Raw genomic sequence first — 24,922 nt, 5'->3', positions numbered from 1 at the left:
GCAAAGCTAAGTAGTCTACAAATATATATATATATATATATATATATATATATATATATATATATATATTTTTTTTTTTTTTTTTTACCATAAGTCGGGTTCAAAAAACAGTGTGTAAACATAGCTTTGTAGAAAAAAAAAAAAAAAATAAAAAAAAAAAAAAAAAAGGGGTTTCCCGCTTATTGTCCGAATAGCCTTTCTTTAACGTAAGCTACAAATCTGATCATAAAATATAAACGAGAATTACACATTCACTAATTACTGAATCCTAAAACAAGAAGGGAGCGGCCACCATTTCCTTCTGCTGATATCTTATTAGATAAAAGTGTAGACAAGATCCACCAGAGCTAAAACATTAAAGTAAAATATTCCTGACATCTTGCTTACAGATCCTGCCAGGTAGAAATGACTAAAAGCCTCAAAATACTAATCCTGATATAAAATCTTCCCATCTACAAATTACTTACGTTAGATATTGCATTTCTTCCAAACTTGGTTACTCAATATACAATCAACTTGGCAAATGGAGGAAGGAACCAGGAACTTGACCAAGACTGACATAGACTAAACTTCACCTTTGCTGAGTAGTTTAGTACTTGAGATGCAATCTGAAGCCACACCCCAAAGTAAATCTCTTTCAGGGGCATTAGCATGTCTTTACTACTTGCTTTCCTGGCTCCCCACCCCTCCCTGTCTTTTGTGCACAATGAAACTTTACTATCATGTATAAGGCCTCCTTTACACAATTTTTTGCTTGTTCAAACACCATGAATTTCTAGGATTTTATATTGCATTGTGTTGTGCCTGTTGTTTTATTATCTTTTTCTTAGATATATTTAAAAAGCTACACTTAAACCATGCTGTTTTTGAAAAAAAATAAATAAAATAAAATAAAATCCCAACAAAAAAATCCCCCAAAAATCCCTCCCCCCTTTTTTTTCTGTACGTCTCTGCAGACTTTATTAAAAATATCTGGCAGCACAAACAAGCGAATAAAATTCTCATACATAACTCAGTGTAAAAGTTTGAAAACAGCATCAGCTTTATTGTCTGCATTATGCAAGGATCAAGAAATCAATGTTCTACTCTGGATTAACAGTAAATCAACCAAAAATAGTCTGAGCCGCTTGTTTCCAGGATATCAACTAACTTTATTCATTTTATCTAATACCAGGTTCCCATGTAGAAGGTATTTTTCCATTACAGATTGTTTAGAGTCTGCTGCAAGATCATATGCAAATTTTGGCCATGGCCTCTTTGGGCTAAGTTCACATGATGGCTATGTAAAACTGACTTTCATAACAATGGGCGTAACGCATGTTATTTGGGCAATGATGGACGTTAAGAAAGACGCTCATTGTTTTTACAGATTGCCTTGCAAAGTAATGGGAGAAATTTCAAGGGAAATGTTAAAATGTAACATGCTGTGGACTCTTAAAACCACACAGAGTTTTTTGTGAATAGTATTTCTGTCTTTTTTCAACCAACACCAGGAATGGCACTAACAAGGCAAAATTATCATGGAAAGATTTGCAGTTTCTGTGTTTGCAACCCACTCCTGGTTTTGGTTAAAAAAAAAAAAGATTAACCAAAAGACTGATGGAAATAATATGTGTGAACATTTTTGCTAATTTTTCAATTAAAATCAGTTTCAGGCTGTGTTCACACAATGCTTTTTAAGGCGAAAATACAACCGTATTTTGATCATTCTGGCCGTGATCATGCTCTTTATGATAATGATTAAAATACAGCTGTGTTTTCAGCCTAAAAAACGTTATTTGAACACAGCCTAAGGTTATATTCCCATGCAGTATTTTGCTCAGTATTTTGGTAAGTTTTTTTTACAGCCAAAACCAGGAGTGGATTAAAAACACAGAAAGGCTATCTTTACACATTGCTGAAATTTAGTGGATGGTCGCCATTTAAGGGCAAATAATTGCCATTATTTTTAAAATATAGCCGATGTTTTGAACTAAGGGACGTTATTTGCCTTTAAATGGCGGCCATCCACTTAATTTCAACAGTGTGTGAGCATAGCTTTCCTGTGTTTTTAATGCACTCCTGGTTTTAATTGAAAAATACTGACCAAAATACTGAGCAAAAATACTGTGTGGGAACATAGCACTGTAATGTATCTTTATTTCTGTACTGCAAATACTGGCTGTTTTCTCAACCTCTGTCTTAAAGGGGTTATCCAGTGCTACAAAAACATTGCCACTTTCTTTCAGAGACAGCACGACTCCTTTCCCTTCAATGGAAGTGAGCAGCAAAACCCCGCCCAAGCTGGAGACAAGAGTGGGGCTGTCTCTGGAAGAAAGTTGCCATGTTTTTGTAGCACTGGATAATCCCTTTAAGGAGGTGGTGCAGCCTCCGAAACATGTTATTGCTTTTATTATATAAACCTACTGCAGGAAATGTATCTATACTAGATAAACAGATGCCAAACAGAAAAAATATGATGAAATACGAGAGCAATTTAAATTAAATATCTGTATTTCAATCTGTACTTTAATAGCACATGCTGCGCTTTAGAAATATGTGCAGACTTCTACACCAATGTGAATAGCCGCTTAGATTAACATGATGGCTTGCAAGAAACTAGGTTCCACTTGCAGTTTTTTGAGGCAGTCTTTTTGTTCTCCAACTTATCTAAAAGCTGAAGATCAATGGATAAGTTGTCTTTCACCACTTAACCTTTATAAAAAATAAATTGGATCATGACAGAAAAATGATCATGCAAGAACTGATGAAGACCAATGCAAACAAATGAACTTTGACATTAGTTTGAGTGACATAAAAATAATTGGATCTGTCAGTGGATCTGTCATGATAAAACACCCTGCAGAAAAGTATGAATGCTCACTGAGTTAACCCATCTGATCTTTTCTCTTACCCTATGAAGACCTATGCAGAACTCAGTCCCTTTGATGTTACTGTTGTTGTTAAGCTGATAACTGGTGTAAGTAGAATTCTTTTCATTTTTTAGGTTTTGAGGACATACAATGCCAGGTCACTTAAATGCTTACCACATATAGATGTACAGGACATATATATCCAATTATAGATGACTTACTGCATTTTGACAAACCTCCCCCTACTTCTGTAGGCACAACCCTTGTAAGGCTAGGTTCACACACCGTCTTGTTTTGGTCATTTTGAGGCCAAATAACATATTTTTGTTCACCAACAAGAAGTTCTGTGTCATTCAAGGGAAACCCCATTTAGATATTACTTAGAAATTATTACAGTACATGCCCCATTAGAGGGACTCTCTTTGCTACTTCGGCAAATCTTATTTAAAGGTCCTGCTAGTGTAAAATAGGGGGTTGAATGTAAAAGAAGCTAACACCATGAGAAAAAATATTTAAATGGGTTATCCAGCATTAGAAAGACATGGCAACGTTCTTTTACTGGTACTGAGTTGCAAAACCGCACCCAAACTAGAGACAAGGGTGGTGCTGTCTCTGGAAGAAAGTGACCATGCTTTTCTAATGCTAAATAACCCCTTTAACCCCTTAGCGACCCATGACGTACCTGGTACGTCATGGTGCCGCGGGGGATGTTCAGAGCGGGGTCCCACCGGGACCCCTCTCTGAATGGCACCGATCCCGGCTGCAATCTACAGCCGTGCAGTGCCTCTATTAGCCAGCGTGGGTCCTGTTGCCGCGCTGGCTAATTAAGCATTTCAATGCAGCTGTCAAACCTGACAGCTGCATTGAAGTGCTTTACACTTCACGTCCCTGGTGTCTAGTGGGTTGGAGATCCGTTCTTCTGGCCGGCCTGGGCCTCAGCGTCGCAATGACGCTGATCCCGGCTCGGCAATAGATTGCTGTGGCCTGCAGCAGGCCAAAGCAATCTATGACCGATGTAATCGATCTTTGCTGTGTATATACACAGCATTGATCTCTATGAGAGATCAGTGCTGTGTATATACAAGTCCCCCCCAAGGAGACATTATAGTCTTCAAGGGTCCTAAGAAAGCCTCTTTGACACTTAGAATAAAAGCAGTTTTTCTACATTTTGAACTGTCAGTGTCAGCAGTTTGGAATGTGAATTGAGCCACAAAGTCGTTAAAATTGCGTGTCAGCAGTATCTAGTAACCAAATGATATGGGCCCAGTCTATGCTTTATATATTTAGGCCATGTTCCCACATCGTAAGACACCGGCCATTCTGTGACCCGGCCGGGTCACAGAATTCCCATCGTCAGAGAAGATCATACCGGTCGGTACTGCAATACCGGCCGGATGATCTTCACTTCTGATGAATTGGCATTCGGTCGCATCTGTGCGTGCTCGCATCCCAATTCACCGCTGCACACAATGGAGCGTGCGGCTGGAGTTTTTTGTGTTGCCGCTAGAGATCCCGGCCGGAGTGTATACTACGTGTGATTCCATAGATGGCAGCACTATGTAAATTTCGTATTAATCAGGGCCATTGTCGCAAACAACAGCCGTGATTAATACGAAACTTACGTAGTGTGAACATAGGCTCATATTGTATATTTTCTAGCTCTGTTGATTAGGGGTGAGCGAATCGAACCATAACGAACCAGATTCGTTACGAACTTTGCAAAAAGTTTTGTTCGTCACCAAACCGAACTTTGAGAAAGTTCGTAAAGAATCTATTTAAAATAACAATAACAAATAAAATCACAGCATAGACCAGGATACAAGGAATTATTACTCCTATAATCCCTTGTATCCTGGTTTTCTGTGAATATCAAGATGTGTGACATCACCCCTGTTAGGGTGAGACCTTAGGTTAGTCTCCTCAGATATACCTGGGTGCTGCCTAATCAAAAATGTAATGTGACAGCTGTCTGTGAGTATCAACCAAGACACATGGACGCAACTTCAGTGTTCAAGCTGATCTACTTTATTAAGTCAAAATCTCAGTTTATATCTTTACAATAAAGCTCCAAAAAATAATAGGAGAACCCCGTTTAGCCGCAACAAAAAAAGTAAAAAAAAAAAAAGTCAATTATGGGCATGGGCAGTACATGTCTGTTACTGCCCATTGGGTCAACATCCTCTTGCCACTGTCACCTCCCCGGTGCTTTAGGGGGCCAGTTCTGCACAAGTTCTGCCTCCACCACCTTGCAACCATCCGCCGCTTTGACTGCAGTCCAATCTGCCCCGATGTCTTACCAACGATGTCAGGACCGGCGCTTTTAGGCTGTCCTCCATTTTGTGAGCCTGGGTGAACGGAGCCACAGTGGGCAGGAGCTCCTCCGAACCATCAGGGAGTAGATATATGAATGGCTGACCCCACGTCGACTAACAGTGGGAAGTGTTGTAGCCGACAATGGGAGGAACATTGTCTCTGCAGTGCAGCGGGGAGGGCTGAGTCATACACCTTGTATGGCACGTGATAAACCTCATAGTGCACAGGTTTCTTCGAACATTTCCTGCCAATTGTTGATCCCTTTTGAGGACGCGACTTTGTTTGCGAGCAGGCATGACATCATCCCACTCATCCATGTTCTGGAAAGTGCGCTGAACAACATCATCAGCAAGGATTCCCAGGCCACCACTCCAAGGCTGAACATCCTCCTCCTCCGTCAATTGTCTGTTCTCAACCATACTGGCCTGGGTACAATCAGGTACTGCCTCCTCCACCTCCACCTCAAATAGTCTGTTCTCAACCATACTGGCCTGGTCGCAATCAAGTGGTGCTGCCTCCTCCAATAGTCTCTTCTCAACCATACTGGCCTGGGTGCAATCAAGTGCTACTGCCTCCTCCTCCTCTGTGAATTGTCTGTTCTCAACCATACTGAGTCCAACACAGTACTATTACTGCTGCTGGTTCCACTGTCAAATGTCTGTTTTCCAGCCTACTGGGTCCAAAGAAGTTTGTGTCTTCTGTCCCGTGTAATCACTTACACCTGGCTAATTTTTTTTCACTATTTATGCACTTTTATTTTTTCCACTTTTTTCATTGTAATAGCAACTGCAAGTAAACGAAACAATACCCTATCAGACTCCCACTACTGTAGCTGCAATTATTCAGCCGTTATAGCATGGTTGGTTTTAGGTTTGATCGCCGGATCGAACTTTTCAAAAGTTCGCTCATCCCTACTATTAATATTTAAACTTTGTTGTGAAATATTGCAATGCCTCCTCTCTTGTGCAACAATCTCTGCAGAAACATTTGTAGAAAAGTGCAGTAAAGCAGGAAGCATTTGGCTGTGGTGTGGTAATGGACACATAATACCTTTTACCTGCTCACTTTCTCTGAAAAGACAGAAGTACCCATTAAAGCTGCCTATCCCTTGTATAAGACTTTTTGTCTAAGGGGGCTAAGCTAAAGCTTTGGCTGCCCAGGCATTATGGGAATTGTAGTTTTGCAACAGCTGGAGGGCCTGAGTTTGACACCCCTGTTATGCTATCTTATTGCCAATTTGGCTGATCATAATTTTACTATGATTAGACCTTCAAAAAAAATAATGATCCTCTTCAAATGGCTATAATTTATTATCTCAATGCATAAAAGTGAAAAAAAAAGAAAAAGAAATACCCATTAATACGAAACAACTTTTTTTTTGCTTTTTCAGAAAAATGACATTCAACAATGGGGTTTAGTCATTGAAAGTTAAACATATATGGTTAAAATGCTGGAGTCTAGAAGAAAGGGATTTAACAGCTCGTAAAAAGGACAATCAGATTAAGAAAATTGAAAATGGAAAAAAAATAACACATTGTAAAAGAAAACAAGATAAATCCTAAAATAATTTCCAGGTACAATGGCAAAATGATTGCAAAGTAGGATATGTTGTTCTTTCAGTATGAAATAGACAACTAAATTATTCATGATAAGAGGGCTGCAGGCATATTAGATAAATTATTGTTCATTTTTTACATTGGTACAAGTAAAAAAAGTGACACTTTCAACAACATTCTGACATGATAGTTGTCAAATAAGAACATGAGCTAATAGCTGTCTTATAAGAAAAAATATATGTGTGTAATCATCATGGTGTATATCTGTATCTACATTATCTGCTACCAGCCATCGATATCATCTAGGAGACTTTGCCAAAGTTTGCCGGTTAGTTACACAATGTAATGTGTATGCCTGATCATTTATTCATAAAACATGTTCTGCTCTAGACTTTGGACTCTAGAGACTTTGGGGGGCAATTAGCGTTTCTGAAATTTGTGTCTTCTAGATGATGGTTGCGCCTCTGGGATATCGGGAGGGGAGTGGAACTACCTAAAGTAATTTAAAATAATGTCAGGGCTGTGGAGTCAGTAAGCCGCATCTTCAACTCCAACGCCAACTCCTGAATTTGTCAGGCACCAATTCTGACTCCTGACTCCGCTTCCTTCATAAATGGCCAGTCATGGCCAGTATTATTCAAACTAGTGTGAAGTAGAACTGGCTCAACAACTTCTTTGTGATGTCCTACATGATCCTGGGGCAACTTGAATAAGGCAAAGATATAAAGCAAATTCTCCTCTGTGCGTGCAGTGGATGCAGCCAGTCTCCAGCCACCATGTCCTGAAGAACTTAAAAAAAGACTAGATGGAGCAGGTGGTCTTTTCCTGCTGACAATCTTCTATGTTTGTAAGTAAATATTCACCATACACAAAGAAAAACTGCTAACAATGCCAGATACCTGTGAAATACAGTTCAGCCATAGGCCAAGATTTATCGGGGCATCTGTCATCGTCTGTGCTCCTTAATCATTGCAGCTCAGCCAGTCAGCGACTGCAGCTGTGTCCTGAACTCGGTCACTGATTGGCTAAACGTGCATTTCTGAGTTGAGCCGTGACATCACAGGATCAGGAGCCTTTGTGTGTGTGTGTATGTGTGTGTGTGTGTGTGTGTGTGGAAATAGGATAAATAGGACTTTTTCAAAGTTGCCCAGAATACCCCTATAATTTCTACACCTATCTCTCTCACACACACACACACAGCCTTCTGCAGCCATAGCAAAACAAGGGGAGATTAAGGGGCCTATTACATGACATGCAGCGATTATCTGCCAAATCAGGCCAGTATCTCCCCATGTAATAGAAACAGTGATCAACTCACTTGATAGCTGATCATGGTCTTTCAACATGTCAGCTACTGAGCGCACATCTCAGCTAATTATTACGCTGTCCCACCGCAGCTAATGATTGGCTGAGCGGGCTGTCACTGAGCGAGGGACCCAAAGACACATCAGGGGGCACCGGGGAAGGAAAATCCACTGCAAGAATGAAGTGCCATACATTTTAAAGCTAGTCAGAATCACAGCGGATTTCGCTGCAAAACGGGCAGTGTTGTAATGAGAAAGAAAGCTGTAAGATTTCAGGATTATTAAAGGTTAGCTATCACTATGTGCTGTCATGTTCTCTAGACAGTTCAGATTGGAGAGATGCAGCTCATGCAGGGGGATTAGGTCATGTAGACAACACTCCCCACACTCCCCACGCCCTTTTAGAATAGAGCTCATGCACAGAACTCACTGAGCATAGGACATTACCTTGACAATTCAACCCCCTGGCATGATCTGTGTCTTTACACACCAAACTGAAGAGAGCTTTCAGGAGTGTTCAGGATATGGTCTTTTCTTGTTTGATGTATGGAGGTCTCTGTTTTGAGTGCTCCCCAGGCCCTACCGAGACTAATGCATGTTGTCCCATGGAAATGATTTGGAACTAGGGATGGTCCGAACCGAGTTCCCCGAACCCTCGGTAATGATTCCCGCTGTCTGCCCGCTCTGTGGAGCGGGCGGATCCAGCGGGAGGACCGCCTGGAAAACTGGGATACAGCCATAGCCATAGGCTGTATCCCAGTTTTCCAGGCGTTCCACCCGCTGTATCCACCCGCTGTATCCGCCCGCTCCACGGAGCGGGCAGACAGCGGGGATCTGCTGCCGAGCGTTCGGGTTCATACGAACCCGAACCTCAGCAGGTTCGGAACATCCCTATTTGGAACCATGGACTGAAATATCATTATTAGAGTGTTCTTGTCATTTGAAAAAAAAAAAATAATAATTTTGACATGTCATAGAGAGCCAAGAGTGGAGCATTGGGTGTTTCTCTTCTGCTGCCATCTCTTTCTTTAGAATATCTGTAAAGCTCATCTTCAGCACAGTGAGCTGGAGAAAAAAAACGCTAAGCCACGCATTTTATTGCAAGAGACAGACTTCACAGAAAGTCTATGGAATCTGTCTCCTGCAGCAGAATAGAGATCACAGTGATCCAGGGAGAGCAGCACTCAGCTGTTTTCATCATCATCATCATCATCAGTGGGAGTCTGAACACCCAAATCTTTTTGTGAAATGTTTTGACAGGTTTCTTTTTAACAAACAAAACTTCTAAAAATAAAGTGTGAAATTTCCCTAATATTACCACATACTTTTCTGAAAATTATATGACCTTAGAGGACTGATTTCATAGTTCAACGGCAATGGCTATATTACTTCTGGGTTCTCTTTCAAAGGAAATGTATTGCCTGTTTATTAATCGCTAAAAACAGATATTAAGAGCATATCTATGAGGCTTTTGTTACAGCTGTGGTGGGCCACCACCGCAATCACTTAATTGCACAGTATTCTCCCCTATAAATAGTTACATAGTTACATAGTTACATAGTTAATACGGTTGAAAAAAGACACATGTCCATCAAGTTCAACCAAGGAGGGGATGGATACAGGGAAGGGGGAGGGGTGATAGGTTCTATACATATGCATTTATATTACTTTGGTCTAAGAACTTGTCTAGCCCTGTTTTGAAGCCCTCTACTGTTTTTGCTGTGACCAGATCCTGTGGTAGACTGTTCCACAGATTCACAGTTCTCATGGTAAAGAAGGCTTGTCGCCTCCGGAGGTTGAACCTTTTTTTCTCCAGGCGGAGGCAATGCCCCCTTGTCCTTTGAGGGGGTTTTACCTGGAACATCTTTTCCCCATATCTCTTGTAGGGGCCATTTATATATTTAAATAAGTTAATCATATCTCCCCTTAAACGTCTCTTCTCCAGACTAAACAAATGTAATTCTTTTAATCTCTCCTCATAACTAAGATGCTCCATTCCCCTTATTAGTTTAGTTGCCCGTCTTTGTACCCTCTCCAGCTCTAGAACATCCTTTTTATGAATCGGGTTCCAAAACTGGACGGCGTACTCCAGATGAGGCCGCACCAAAGCTTTATAAATGCCTGTCCCTGCCCTGACCCTCATGTTTGAACCTCTGCATTGCAACCCTAAGCATTGAAGTCCCAGCTCTCCTACACAAGATTCCTGCCTGTGACTCTTGCCCGTGGTTCCTAGCCGTAAGTCCTGCTCATACTTCTTGTGTTCCTGTCTGCTGACCAGGCTATGTTGTCTCCACCTGCACCTCGCTCACCACAGCTAGCAAGCCAAACCAGGGATAACAACCTATGGGTCACCTGCCGCAGCAAATCCATTCCGCCTTGTGGTGGGCACTGGTGAGGACCAGCGGCCCCTTACACTTTGCTCCCTGGTGCATGCAAAAGGACGCTGGTTGACCTCAGGGAGATCAACCAAAACACCGCAGAAACACCATCACATGTATCAACGTCAGTGTATTCTAGAACATTGCCCCCTGGGAAATCAAATATGCAAAAGAACACTGCAGAGACATCGTCACGTGTCTCGACGTCAGTGAACTAGCCAGACCTTCCTCCGGGAAGGAACAACCAAGCCAAGGAATGTCTCCAATCAAGGAAACCACCTAAGCAAGGTATCCATCCACAGACAATTTTTTCGGGGTTTTTGCCCCTCATCAGTGTGGAGTAGGTTTCTGGCTAGTGGGAGCAATGACTAGTAAGTGCATGCAAAAGGACGCTGGTTGACCTCAGGGAGATCAACCAAAGCAACGCAGAGACACCATCACATGTCTTAACGTCAGTGCATTCTAGAACAGTGGTTTCCTTGATTGGAGACATTCCTTGGCTTAGTTGTTTCTTCCCGGAGGAAGGTCTGGCTAGTTCACTGACGTCGAGACACGTGATGGTGTCTCTGCAGTGTTCTTTTGCATATTTGATTTCCCAGGGGGGAATGTTCTAGAATACACTGACGTTGAGACCTTGTGATGGTGTCTCTGCAGTGTTTTGGTTGATCTCCCTGAGGTCAACCAGCATCCTTTTGCATGCACTTACTAGTCATACCTCCCATTATCCAGAAAGCTACTCCACACTGATGAGAGGCAAAACCCCCGAAACAGCTGTCTGTGGATGTATACCTTGCTTAGGTGGTTTCCTTGATTGGAGACATTCCTTGGCTTGGTTGTTCCTTCCCGGAGGAAGGTCTGGCTAGTTCACTGACGTCGAGACACGTGATGGTGTCTCTGCAGTGTTCTTTTGCATATTTGCTCCCTGGTGCGGCTTACATCATCGCTAGTGGTGGTACAGCGGATCCACAGCTCCAGTCGTTACAACTATATATGGGGGATTAGGAGTCAGACCAAAGCCAAGCATTTGCATCAGGCCTTGAACATTCAGCTAAGGATCTAAGGATGGGCTACAAAACCCTGGAATACAACCCAATGGGGCACTAGAATGGTTGGCCTAGGATTCTGGTTTACTGCCGGGTCAGCCGGTACGATGGTGTGGTAGGTGATTGGGTCTAGGGTCACTTGGGCACTTGTCACAATAGCCTGGAGTGGCATAGGACCCACCCAGACAGTTTGGATCACCGCTCGCAGAGAAAGGTTTAAACCAAGTGTCTATACAGGTAGGTGCGGGTGCACAACAGTAGGCCAGAGTCCGATACTTGAAAAATAGAACAGTTTATTTGGAGAAACTTAGTGCAATACTTAAAGCTTACTCAAGTGCTTGTGGTTGAGGTAGAGATAAGGTGCTTATAAGAAAAAGGTTTTGCAGAGAAGAGAGTAGAGGAGAGAGGGTGCCTGAAGGGTCTTGTCCAATTTACTACTGTACTCTGCCTCGAACAGTTTGAACTGAAGAGAATATAGAGACTGACTGAAAGAACAGGGGCCTTGTCTATACTCCATCAGCTGGGGATTTCTATAGACTTACGTCATGCTTCTTGCAGTGTTTCCTTTGAGACGTACCTCCTGCTTCTTGTTGTGTTTAAGAAGAAAAGACTAATCCCTCAACAAAGGCTCTGGTGTTCCTGGCGTGAACAACGTGATCCTTGTGTGGCAGCTCTCCCCCTTGGTACTTCCTAGCACGGCATAGTTGTTGTGGCTTGCATAACAAAAATCTGTAGCTTGCTTGCTTGTGTCCCTGACATAAGACCTGGCCTAAGCCAGTCCCCAGCTTAACTTCAGCAGAGACTTAGTTCTTGTTGCTTCCTCACACACTGATACTAGAGAAACTAACTCCTCCCACCAGGAACCAACTTCTTCCTACAGGGGTCTAACTAAACCTTCCTGTGATTGGTGGGTGCTGTGTGTGTAAAAAGAGAAGAGATAGTGGATAGGATAAAGACTTGAGGGAAAGCAGCTGCACCTGTGAGTGGACAACACATGTGACATAAAATTGTTAACCCATAAGTCTGCTTTAGCCATGCTTAGGAAAAAACAAGGGCTTTAGTGACACCTAGTGTTGAAAACACTAACAACAGTGGACACTTCATCCCCAACTGTGTGAACCCAAGGGAGTTACTTTACTCAGGTGCAATAGGACTTAGGAGTCCGTACCAGGTCACTACAAATCTATATAGTCTGGAGGAAAGAAGAAAGGGGAGGGGCAGTTAAGGTTCAGAAGCAAAGCGTTTTAAAAAAGAAATTGAACACAGGAACAAGGGGCCACAATCAGAAGCAACATGAGAAAATATTTCTTTACTAAGAGTAGTAGATGGTTGGAACAAAGATGCCTGAGATAAATATATCTATCTGAAGATGATAATACTAAACAACATAATATAAGGGAAGATTAGATATACCAGTCTTCTAAAACAATGTTGGATATAGGGCACCAGATGCTACAAAATATATATTTTTTTTTAGCTGACCACAGGTCCTCTTAGTATTGGCACCTTTCTCTTGCGTCATATTGCACTTATACCCCAACAAGTAATGGGTGAGGGGCCCTATTAATTAGACTGTCTGACACACGGGTGTCCTCTTGCACTTATGCACTTTATGGTAGGTATGCCACAGCGCACTCTGATCTATACATAAAAGTCTAACAATGAAGTAGCAAGTAGAAAGTTGTGAATGCTTTAATGGGGTAATGAAACAATATCATGTCCATATTAACGTTAATTGAAAGTATTATTTCATAATATGTCTCAGTTCTCGTCTGGACGGATAACTGTGAATTTCTACACTAGTGCTTGTTGTAGACTTGGTGACAGTAATTGATGTCTCTGTTAACACTATGTTACTATTTCCTAAACATTTCATGTTGTTATTCATTACTGTCATATGCCAGCGATATCCAGAAAATGATTAAATTAAGTTGTCCATTTTCATTTTTTTTTACAAAATGCTTGCAGCAAAACATTTTTTTAATCATTAGTGCTAATATTCATACAGGTTTAGTAATTTAATTTGACATCAACTAAAAATGTTAAAACATGTGCCGTTGTATTTTTCTGTCACAGCCTCTTATTGCTTGTCTACAGATGCCTTATTTCGGTTTTCTACATAGTTATAATGAAAGACCAGAAATTAACTTAAAGGGCTAAGATAGCAGGTCTCCATTAGAGATGAGAAAACCTAGAGGATGCTCGAGTCCATCCGAACCCCATCGTTTGGCATTTGATTAGCGGGGGCTGCTGAAGTTGGATAAAGCCCTTAGGCTATGTGGAAAACATGGATAGAGTCATTGGCTGTATCCATATTTCCAGACAACCTTAGAGCTTTATCCAACTTCAGCAGCCACTGCTAATCAAATGCCAATCGATCGGGTTCGGATGGACTCGAGCATGCTCGAGGTTCGCTCATCTCTAGTCTCCATTTATGTCACTCCGGAGGGAGCACGGAAGGAACAACTGAGGACACTCATTACTTGTCCCAATGGCAGAATGCAGGTCTCTAGAGTTTTTGTAGTTGTTTATTGTAGTTGGAGTTGTTTTTAAGGAGAAGCAAAGATCCATCCAATATCCAAGAGTCAAGTGGTTTTCCAATGAATGAAATGAAACCTTTTTTTAACTGTCTTATAAGTTTTATTGGTAAGGTTCTTTTACTTTCTTTCTGTGGTCTCTCATGTGTTCCTTTTGCTTTTGATGCTAATAGTCTGCTCTTTTGTCTTCGCTGCCACATTTCCCGTCTAGAGTACATCCTGTAACACTCTAGGTCAGAATTCAGCTCTATCTTCCTCCCACTACACCATTTTGATTTTAACTAGAGATGAGCGGATCGTCGGACTTTTGGTCCCACAGCATCGGCGCTCTCTTGTCATGCCTGTGATCCCGGCCGCATAGTTGCGATCCCGCGAATATGCGGTCAGGATATTCCAGGGATTTCAACCTCGATTCCCTGGAATATCCTGGCCGCATATTCCTGGGAGCGCAACTATGCGGCCGGGATCACAGGCGTGGCAAGAGAGCGAACTGCTTTCGGACCAAAATCCCGAACAGTTCGCTCATCTCTAATTATAACCTGGCCACTTCAGCCACACAAGCCTAGTGGGAGGGAGATAGACTTGGCTGAGTTCCAACCTAGAGTCTACAGCAGAAATAGTAAGTACATTACAGGATGTACACTAGTAGGTGGCAATGGAGAAAATACAGCAAAATGCATCAGAAGCAGGAGACAATCATGAGAGGCCACAAGAAGGGAGTAAAATAACTGTATTTACCAATATATAATAATTTATCAAACAGTAGAATCATTTATTAAAAAATTTATAAAAAAAATGGTGTAAAGTGAAACTGGCTCAGTTGCCCCTAGCAACCAATCAGATTCCACTTTTAATTCCTTACAGACTCTTTGGAAAATGAAAGGTGGAATCTGATTGGTTGCTAGGGGCAACTGAGCCAGTTCCACTTTGATCTAAGTTTGATAAATCTCCCCCACAGACTGTATTTTTTTATTTTTTTTTATTTTACTTTTTGTACATTGTTGTACATTTAGTGACATACTTTACAGCAAGCCTTAGGGCCCGTTCACACTACGTAATCGGCGCAGAAATTCAGTGCGAAACTTCCCTGTGCAGACTCGGTGTCGAATCCTGCCTGCTATTTGAATGGGAGGACTCTTGTGCCTCCATTCTCCACTCAAAGGATTGACAAGCCAATTCTTTGAGAAGAGGCGCGCAAATCCTCCCATTCAAACAGATAGCAGACAGGAATCGGCATCGAGTCCACGCGGGGGAGCATAATAATAAATGATAAATACTCATCCTGGTGCCCCACAGCCACTGTGCCACCAGCTCACTGTTACCCTTTGGTCTGCTAATTCTTCTGGACTACCCGCCCAGCCAGTCAGTGACGCAAGAGATAACCTACCTTAGTCACTAATTGGCTGAGCTGGTATTTCTGGGTGGAGCCATGATGTCACAGAATCTGGAGCTTCAGGAGACCAGTAAATGACTATGAGGCTCCCTGCCACTTTCTGGCCTCTCTGTTTTTTTTTTTTTTTTTTTTAACTTTGTCTGAAGCTCCTCTTTAAATAAACTGGAACTTCAGGGATTCTATATGAAGTTTTTGCTGGACAGGTCTAATATAAGTTTTTATTGAAAACATTAGCATGTCACTGCTGGGGTATGTAGCCCATAGTAAGGTCACAGGCTGCCACAGTCATGTGATATGACACCCAACAGCCCACCATGGCAAGATGTTTATCTGCAACAGAATACTTACAGCTTCCTAGACTAACGCTAACCATCTGTGCATATCATTAAGAAAATGTATTTATAATGTGGCAGAAAACTATTATGATGCTACATAAAAACTGTTATGGCCCATGATAAGTGTCTTTAATACCAAACACTTCTATAAAACAAGCTGTGTGCTAGTTCTGATGTGGTGTGCATGCCTACCAGTTATAGCACATTTGTAAAACACAGTCTTGTCTTTAGATCTTCATTAGTCAGTTATTCGGTTTAGACTGGAAATCAAAAGCAAAGACAAAGCCTTTAGTGAGAGCCAGACAAATCAAAGCTTTTCACATGTCAAAAGTTTTTTCTTTTTAACCCCTTCCCGCATCAGGACATAACTGTATGTTCTGATGCAGAAGGGGGCATTTAGGGGGGGGGGGGTCACCGCACGGCCCATCTCTGAACCGCTGCGATTCCGGATGCTATGTAAAGCCCTGGACCGCGGCTGGGCCGCGCCCGCTGATTATACTTTTAAATGCAGCTGTCAAAACTGACTGCTGCATTTAAAACTATTACTGGCCGCCTTTCCCTGGTGTCTAGTGGGGGATCTCGCCCCCCTGCAATGCAATTGCGGAGGGGGGGATCCCTTCTGCTTATCGAGCCAGGGCTCAGCTTCGCTCTGGCGCTGATCCCGACTCAGCATTCAATTCCTCTAGTCTGCTGCAGACCAGAGTAAGGCTATGTTCACACTGCGTACGAAATCGTACGCAGGTCTTACGCTGCCGTACATGTGTGGCTGAAACTATGGGCGTGCGAAAAATCGACCGGATTTGTACGCACCGGATGCGTACGCACCGCGAACATACGCAGTACAGTTATGCTTCCCTAGCTTGTTTCGAAGCGATCTGAGGCAGGTCATTTACTTGGAAATTTTCGCCCAGCCCCGTAAACCACACAGAACCTTTTGGATCGAAAAATCAAGTTCAATTTGGCTGAAATAAGTACTTTGTACGGGACCGCATGGAAATCCACGGCCGTGAGTTTCAACATTTCCGTCCTCAAACAATGGTCTTGTTTATTTTTCACGGCGCCGTATACAATCCGGCCGTAAGCTCATACGTAGTGTGCACTGTGCGGGCGTATATCGTATACTTTCAAGCGAACGCATCAACCTCAAAACTACGTGCATATATTCGCGGTTCACACTACGGACGGATTCATACGCAGTGTGAACATAGCCTAATACAGCAATGATCTGCTCGATTGTTGCTGTATAAAGTATACTGCAATGATCTCTATGGGAGATCACTGAAGTCATACTGAAAGTCCCCCAGGGGGACTAAAAGTTAAAATGTACAGTAAAAAAAAAGTATTTTTATTAATAAAAAATCCCCTCCCCTAATAAAAGTCTGAATCACCCCCCTTTTCCCATTTTATAAATCAAAATAAATAAATAAATAAACAAACATGTTTGGTATTGCATTTTTTGACACATCAAAAAATTGTAATAATAAGTGATCAAAAAGTCGCATATATGCAAGTAAGGTACTGATAGAAAGAACAGATTATGGTGCAAAAAATTAAATCTCACACAGCCCCATAGACCAAAGGATAAAAGCGTTATAAGGCTGGGAATAGAGCAATTTTAAACACATTTACTTTTTTTTTTTTTTTTTAAAGGTTTTAATTTTTTAAAAGCTGTTAGTTAAAATAAAAGTTATACAAGTTACATATCATAGTAATTGTACTGACTTGGGGAACATGCATTACATGTCAGTTTTACCATAGGACAAATGGCGTAAACAAAAAAAAAAAAAAATTCTTTTTTGTTTTTCAATTTCACTGCATGAATAATTTTTTTCTGTTTTCACAGAATATTGTATGGAAAAATTAAGTCTGCTATTGCAAAGTACAATTAGTGGTACAAAAAATAAGGGCTTATGTGGGTCTGTAGGTGGAAAAAAATGCACGCGCTATGGCTTTTTGAGGAAAAAACAAAAACGCTAAAACGAAAATTTGTCCGGTCCTGAAAGGGTTAAGGCTATGTTGACATGTTGTAAAAACAACGTCCGGGAATTGCCATTGTTTAACATGATCTATGGCTGTAATTGATGAACATGCTCATTATTTGCGGCTAATAGTAGCGTTAAACAGGAAGGTCGTTGTTTTTACAACCTGTGAACATATAGCCTGAAGGTACACACAGCATATGACCACAATAAAAAAAAACAGAATCCCCATTCCCCCCTTCCACACACCCAATGTACACATGTATAACATACAATGCACGCAATATACAGGAAGTAGGTCTATAGGTGATATAATGGGTAGGCAGGGGACAGGGAGCTGCTGTGTCTGCAGACATCCCCTGCCCTCCCTTACCGTCTGACATGCTGCAAGCTGAAGTCTCATCAAAGCAGAGGTGAAGGAGGGAATGGGGGATTTCTTAAAGGGTTTGTCCGGTGAAAAATCTCAAGTCTTTCCATACTTATTAGCTATTATATGTCATTCAGGAAATATTGTTTTATTGTCAGTCTGACATAGTGCTTTCTGTTGACATTTCTGGACAAGACAGAAAACCTCTCCTACTCTGGACAGTTCCTGTCTCGGCCAGAGGTGGCAGCAGAAAGCACTGTGTCAGAAAGTAAAACAAAATAAAACAACATTTCCTGCAGGACATATAGCAGCTGATAAGTACTAGAAGAGTTGAGATTTTTAAATAGAAGTGAATTACAAATATCTATATAACTTTCTGACACCAGTTGATTTGAAAGGAAAATATTTTATCTGGATAATGCCTTTAAGGAAGTTCATTTAAGGCGGAACATGCACAGTAAACCTCAGCCAGGACTTCAAACTACAGCATTTGTCACTGCCACTGGCATCATAGCAGCTGCCGGGGGTCCCCTTGGGAATGGGCAATTGCCCTGCACCCCCTCCCCCCATAGCATAGATCAGTGTTATCGGCGAGCAGACTGGTAGCAGACTCTATGCATGGATGGCCGATCCAACAGGACTGAGGTAAGTGGATTACCCACGCTGGTCGGTACAAGCTATCGGGACCCCTGCAGCATGGCTGCGGGGGTCCCGATCACTCAGTGACAGGAGCTTGTCCTGTCACTGAGTACCTTAACCCTTTAAGGACAGAGCCAGTTTCCATTTTTGTGCTTTAGTTTTTTCCTCCTCGTTTAAAAGGCCACTGTGCTTGCATATTTTCCCGTAAGGGGTTAAATGGCGCGAACGCTATAGATCATGGCGTTAAAGGGGTTAATGAGAGGCAGCTGCGGGGTCACAGCTCCCTCTCATTGTCCTAAGCCCCGGAAACACTGATGTGTGCGGGATCGCTCTCACTGCAGCGGTCCTGCACACATGAAACCGGGTATGTGCAGTAGGAACTATATATATACGGATTGCTGAAGTTAAGGGATTAAAAGGAAAGTCAACTCTGCCTTTTACTAGACCAGCAGAAGTAATTTACATCCAGCGCTTTGGCTAGTGATGTCATTATTAGTTACCTTTTGCCATTGCAGCCCAGCACTCTCGTTGTTGGTGCACAGAAGCATGGTGCTACCTGATACCCACTTATTTGCTTATTTGCCTACCACTTCATCACTTTTACACCTGCTATTTTATATTCATAGATGGAGTTTTAACCTATGCACTATATATCCTTGAGAAACTTCTACCTGCTGAGTAAAACATTAAATATACATGGACATCAATATTTCATGCCGTTTTACATGTAAAATGTCAGGACATTTGCTTTGTTTTGATCTTTCTATCCACCTAACATTATAGGGTAAATTTCACGTCTATTTTTCGATTAATAAGTGACCCAGGATTGTTTGGACATTTGATGTGAATGATCCTTGTTTCATAATACAGATTTCACAATTATTCACAGGACCAGAATCGAGAGTCGGTTTCGTAATTTAATGATTACACAGTTCACAGCATTCGTTTCCTTTGTGGTCATCTGTAGGCTTATTGTATACTTTTACTTTATTATTATTATTTGACTTATTTAATATCCTCTAAATGAAAGTAAATGCAAAACTAATCAGAATTAAAGGGGTGCTCCAATATTTATCAGCGGATATATGCCATGCAGGAAGTGGTGTATTTTTTCCAGTCTGATATGGTACTCTCCTCTTGACAGGAACTTTACAAAGCAGAACAGGTTTTCATTGGGGATTTATCTACTGCTCTGGACAGTTCCCTGTAACAGAAGAGGGTTATTTGTATGGAATGAACTACGGGACGCATGAACATATCCTTAGCCACGGAATGTGGTATTTTGTCCTAATTATTTTTGAATATAGGTCTATTTACTGTCTAAGTTCATGCATTATCATTATAAATGTATATAGTGTGAGATATGTAGATAATTGTAGAGGTAGAACTTGTTACCCTAAATTACATGATTGGAACGCACTATGGAACGCACCGTGTAGGTTCATTTCCATAATATGGAACGCAAGTGGAACGCACCATGTGACGTAGTATTGTCATTACTGGGTGAGATTCTGGGTTTCCGCATGCGCATGTGCCGACGGCGCCATATTTGATGGGACTCTTTGATTATAGCTGAAAAGCATGGTGGAACGCATAGATGCGGGATCAGGTGATTTACTAAGTTCCGCACATGCGCAGCTCAGCAGAGGGACGCCATTTTGCTCTGCTGATTCTCGGTACATGCTCCTGACGACTTGGCCACACAGGTATCTATAATTTGAAAGATTGTATTATTGATTTAATGTATTGTGATAAGTATAAAAGGGGCACCTTAGCATATCAAACTCCACCCCTGATGAAGTCACTGCGGTGACGACACGCGTTGGGTCTCAGTCAGGACACCGGATCTCATAGTCATAGGGTGATCAGACGTACTTTCTTGATACTTGTGCTTACCTTTCTGGCGTTTTATTACATTTGCATATTTATACCATGTCCCAGTTTATAGCACTTGAGCACTTTATAGTTTAGCACTTTGTTACACCAAGTCGTTCTGAGGTTTTTGTGATAATCACTGACACATTAGTAGAAGATTTTTGGATAATTAGTTGTGACGTTTGGGTTTCATTATATTTTTGTTATTAACATTTCCACGCCAGTCTGTGTATTTTATTATACTGCACAATAAGATAGAGTCCTTGCATATTATCATATATATTGTTTTGACCATGAGGAAGGACTTGTTTTTTTCTGGTGATGTCCTGATGTAGTGAGAGGGCTATCATATCCTCTCACTCTTTGTATTGCTTATATACCTATATAGTTTTTAATTGTTTTTAATCATGTTTGTTATGGTGCTTCTTTCTGTTTTGTTTTTTAAGGAATCATGTATAAATAAAATTTGATTATATCCCCTTAGTGACCGCCGATACGGTTTTCTACGGCGGTCACTAATGGTCCTTATTCTGCTGCCATCAGCTTTTTACGGCGATGGCAGAGAATAAGGCTGCGGGGCCGGGACGGCCCCCACCCCATCCCCCCGGCTACCGGAGGTAGCTGAGGGGTTGGGGCAGTGTGTGGGGTCCGTCCCGGCCCCCCCCCCCTTACCGACGATCGCCGCTATTAACGTTATAGCGGCGACCGTCGGTAAAGGAGATTACCGGTGCCGCCGCCGCCTTTCATCTCCCCCCGCCGTGAATCTACGGCGGGGGGAGATGAAATAAGTGTCCCCCAGACCTCAGATCAGCCCCCCCTAGTGCCCCAATAACTAACCCCCCTCCCCCGGCGGCCATCATTTCCAAGATGGCCGCCGCCATCGCTGTGAACCGACTAATGTCGGTTCACAGCGATGTAAAAGTTAAAATGAATGAAAGCCCCATGCTCTCCGCCACCGGAGGTAGCGGAGAGCATGGGGCAGTCATCGGGGACCCCCCTGTTTGGTCCCGGTACAAGCGATCAGCGGTATATACTATATACCGCTGATCGCTTGTGCCATGTGCATCCAGGCACTTATTATCCCCTGTCACCATGAATGATTGGTGACAGGGGATAAAAAGTGATGTCCCCCCACCCTCCTGTCACCCCCGTCCCCCAGTCACCCCCCCTTCCCCATATACTCACCGGATCCACGGAGCTCCTTCCTCCTCGACGTCCTGGCTGGTTATGAAGTGCGCATGCGCTTCACAACCAGCCAACTCTGAAAATTTAAAGTGACAGAGACCAATTTGGTCTCTGTCACTGAACTATGATTACTGAGATAGAAAATATCACAGTAATCATAGTAATACAGTGAAAATGAATATGTAAAGTACAAAAAGTGACAAACATACAAAAAAATAAAACACACACTTTTTATTATAGTAATAATTGCAGTTTACTCCCAAATTACCCCTAACCCCTCCCCAGATTACCCGTAACCACCGCACGTTGCCCGTAACCACCGCACGTTGCCCGTAACCACCGCACGTTGCCCGTAACCACCGCACGTTGCCCGTAACCACCGCAAATTGCCAGTGACCCCCTCCCGATTGCCCGTAACCACCCCAAATTACATGTACCCACCCCAGATTACCTATAAGCACTTCAGTTTATCAGTAACAATCCCAGATTGTCTGTAACCCTTCCAGGTTGCACATAACCCCCCAGGTTCCCCGTAATCATGCCAGATTACATGTAACCCCCCCCCAGATTGCACGTAACCACCGCGTGTTGCCTCTGACCACGCCACGATGCCTCTGACCACGCCACGATGCCTCTGACCACCGCACGTCGCCTCTGACCACCGCACGTCGCCTCTGACCACCGCACGTCGCCTCTGACCACCGCACGTCGCCTCTGACCACCACACGTCGCCTCTGACCACGCCACAGCGCCTCTGACCACCCCAAATTGCCAATGACCCCCTCCAGATTGCGGTGCCCATGCCAGATAACAGGTATCCACCCCAGATTGCCTATAAGAACTTCAGTTTATCCGTAACCACCCCACATTGCCCGTAACCACCCCACGTTGCCCGTAACCACCCCAGATTGTCAGTAAGCACTGCAGGTTGCCCGTAACCACCCCACGTTGCCCGAAACCACCCCAGATTGTCTGTAAGCACTGCAGGTTGCCCGTAACCACCCCACGTTGCCCGTAACCACCCCAGATTGTCTGTAAGCACTGCAGGTTGCCCGTAACCACCCCACGTTTCCTGTAACCATCCCAGATTGTCTGTAAGCACAGCAGATTGCCCGTAACCAGCCCACGTTGCCTGTAACCAGCCCACGTTGCCTGTAACCAGCCCACGTTGCCTGTAACCACCCCACGTTGCCGTAACCACAGCAGGTTGCCCGTGACCACCACACGTTGCCCATAACCACCCCTCATTGCCCGTAACCACCCCACGTTGCCTGTAACCACCCCAGGTTGCCGTAACCACAGCAGGTTGCCCGTGACCACCCCATGTTGTCCGTAACCACCCCAGATCACCTGTAACCACCTCAGGTTGCCCATAACCACCCCTGGTTGCCCGTAACCACCCCACATTACCTGTAATCTCATTTTTTTTATTCTATTTTAGTAACTGCGCTATTCTAATAACCATTACTAGCTGCAATTTTGCTCCTGTAAATTGGCGCTCCTTCCCTTCTGAGCCCTGCTGTGTGCCCATACAGTGGTTTATGCCCACATATGGGGTACCGTTGTACTCAGGAGAACCTGCGTTACAGATTTTGGGGTACGTTTTCTCTCCTGTTCCTCGTCAAATTGAGAAATTTCAAACTAAACCAACATATTATTGGAAAAATTAGAGTTTTTCATTTTTACTGGCCAATTTTGAATACTTTCCTCTAATACCTGTGGGGTAAAAATGGTCACCACACCCCAAGATGAATTCTTTGAGGGGTGCACTTTCCAAAATGGGGTGACTTTTGGGGGGAATCTATTCTGCTGACACTACAGGGGCTCTGCAAACGCACCTGGCGCTCAGAAACTTCTTCAGAAAAATCTGCACTGAAAATGCTAATTGGCGCTCCTTCCCTTCTGAGCCCGGCTGTGTGCCCATGCAGTGGTTTATGCCCACATATGGGGTACCGTTCTACTCAGGAGAACCTGCTTTACATATATTGGGGTGACATTTCTCTCCTGTTCCTCGAGAAATTGAGAAATTTCAAACTAAAGGAACATATTATTGGAAAAAATCGAGTTTTTCATTTTTACTGTCTACTTTTGAATACTTTCCTCTAATACCTGTGGGGTCAAAATGGTCACCACACACCAAGATGAATACTTTGAGGGGTGTACTTTCCAAAATGGGGTGACTTATGGGGGGTTTTTTCTCTGCTGACACTACAGGGGCACTGCAAACGCACCTGGCGCTCAGAAACTTCTTCAGCAAAATTTGCATTGGAAAAGCTAATTGGCGCTCCCTTCCTTCTGAGCCCTGCTGTGTGCCCATACAGTGGTTTACGCCCACATATGGGGTACCGTTGTACTCAAGAGAAACTGCATTACAAATTTTGGGGTGCTTTTTGTCTCATGTTCCTTTTGAAAATGAGAAACTTTAATCTAAACGTATATATTATTGGAAAATTAAAATTTTCAATTTTTTTACTGCCTAATTGTGAATACTTTCCTCCAGCCCCTGTAGGGTTAAAATGCTCATTATACCCCTAGATTAATTCTTTAAGGTGTGTAGTTTCCAAAATGGGGTCACTTATGGGGGTTTTCAGGATACCAGACTTTTAAATCCATTTAAAAAAAGAACTGGTCCCTAAAAAAATCAGTTTCACGAAAATGTGATAATTTGCTGATACATTTCTAAGCCCCATAACACCCTAAAAAAGTAAAATATGTTTACCAAATTATGCCAGAATAAAGAAGACATATTGGTAATGTGACTTAGTAACTAATTTATGTGCTACGACTTTCTTTTTTTAGAAGCAGAGAATTTCAAAGTTCATAAAATGCAAATTTTTTCAATTTTTCATGATATTTTGATGTTTTTCACAAAAAACACACAAAATAGTGACCAAATTTTGTCACTAACATAAAGTGCCATATGTCACGAAAAAACAATCTCAGAATCGCTAGCATACGTTAAAGCATCACTGAGCTATAAGAGCATAAAGTGAGACAGGTCAGATTTTGAAAAATTAGCCTGGTCATTAAGGCCCAAACTAGCTGCAGCACGAAGGGGATATACTTTATTTTGGAGGTGTGCGCTATTATGGTGTTTAGCTTGTTTCTGTTTTTTGGTTTGACTTATTTGAACACCAAGCTGCACCCCCATTGATATCAAATCAAG

The 24,922-nt window shown here is 42.6% G+C and overlaps 1 protein-coding gene across 2 annotated transcripts in view; it reads right to left on the bottom strand.

The window, feature by feature from the left end:
• LOC138787096 (cryptic protein-like) overlaps window positions 1-24,922 on the bottom strand; it is a 46,318-nt gene that overhangs the window by 5,783 nt on the left and 15,613 nt on the right. The gene's annotated exons all lie outside the window — the stretch shown is intronic.

Source organism: Dendropsophus ebraccatus, chromosome 3, assembly GCF_027789765.1.
Source record: "Dendropsophus ebraccatus isolate aDenEbr1 chromosome 3, aDenEbr1.pat, whole genome shotgun sequence".
NCBI lineage: Eukaryota > Metazoa > Chordata > Amphibia > Anura > Hylidae > Dendropsophus > Dendropsophus ebraccatus.
The sequence above is the reverse complement of the archived record's forward strand: the minus strand, read 5'-3'. Positions and strand labels throughout refer to the sequence as shown.